We start from the raw sequence: 1,570 nt of genomic DNA, 5'->3' as shown, positions 1-1,570 counted from the left end.
GTTTCAACAAATAAACCAGCATTGTAAGAAGTGATTGAGAACACCTGATATTCCCGTTTCTGTTACACAGGGAACTGTTGGGCACAAGCCTCCTTGACTGCATTGGTTTCTGCTGTTTTCTCCATGGAATTCAAAAGAACATCAACCAAAGCCCTTAAAAGATGTGGCTGTAGCTCCTTTTATCAGTGTTGGCTTGCCAAAGAGATGCAGTTTGTTCCCGGTTTGTCTTCAGTGAGAGATTCTCTGAAGTGTGGTGATAATTTGTCTGGATGGCAACACAAAGGAACTGTAATCTTTCTCTTTGCTTGATCTATGTGGAGATTGTGCTTTTTCCTCATGTGTATTTCCCTTCAGTTCTGGGTGATTGCTTCTGACCTAGCAGAGAGAATTCTCTGCAGCCTGAGAAGTGGTGATCCGAGCCACCTTCTCACCTCTTCAGGGAAAGAAGTTTGCTGTTGCAAAACAACACCCCTCTTGGTTCATAAGAATTTACTGATCCTGAGGATACAGCACAGAAAGGCGTTTGGGTAACCCTGTGGAGCTGGTGCCATGGAATGAGCAGAGCTTCACACAGAGTGGCGTGGGAGGTTGAGAGCAGGGGAGATGCTGAGACTGTTTGATGCTTGGTATGCCATGAATGATGCATTTCTATACCATGAATTATCGGTGTAGAAAATAACCTGTGTAACTCATGAGTAACAAAAGCACCATTTACATCACTGAACGGTGGTGAATTCTAGTGCTTGCATTTGTATTGTTACACTGACTTGAATTTTTGAATGTTTAGCTACTTGTGTTGTACTAAGACTACAGTTGTAGGAACTGCTTCATTCAGTACTCCAGTAGTAAACACTTGCTAAGAGGTTGCTTTCCCTGCCTGCCTTGTTTTCACCACAGTCATCTAGTGTTTACATACATTTTAGCCTCTCTGCCATTTCTGAAGGCTTTATTTGTCTCATTTATGTTTTTGGTTTGGATAATACTTAAATATGAAATCCATCTGGGAAACATATTGTATATTCACGTTGAGGGGTAAAACCGGTTTTTAATTAAAATTTTATACAGCACTTGTATTTCACTTTGTCCTGTTTTATTATGAAACACTTCAATCTTCTTCCTAAAACACATATGTCTTGTGCGTTTCAAGATGTTCCCTGTTGCTCATGCAGAACCAGTTTCGGAGCTCTGTCAGCAGAGTGCCATATGTTCTGGGGTTCATTTAGTTTCTCTGGCATTTGTGTAGGCAGCATATTGGATGTAATGCAGCTCAGCTCAGCTCCATTCTTCTCTTTGTAAACTTGTCAGGAGATTAAAAAAAAGCAGGGAGAAGGAAAACACTGAATAATACTCGAGTGATTTGAATTATCAATAAGTTATGGGAACGTGGCCAATCAAAATTGAGGTTTCTCGTGTGCTTGAGGATTTTCCTTAATTGCAGCTTATGCAGAGCCCATAAAGTGATGCATCCCTCGGTGCTACCCAGTATTACACCCAAAACAAATGCTGAAGAAGATTAAGATATAACCCAAACCATTTGGAAATGACAAGCATTAAGTGCTCTATTTTGCAC

Source organism: Empidonax traillii, unplaced genomic scaffold (genome assembly GCF_003031625.1).
Source record: "Empidonax traillii isolate 1590-97213 ecotype Southwest subspecies unplaced genomic scaffold, ASM303162v1 scaffold15:size5535645, whole genome shotgun sequence".
Classification (NCBI taxonomy): Eukaryota; Metazoa; Chordata; class Aves; order Passeriformes; family Tyrannidae; genus Empidonax; species Empidonax traillii.
The sequence above is the reverse complement of the archived record's forward strand: the minus strand, read 5'-3'. Positions refer to the sequence as shown.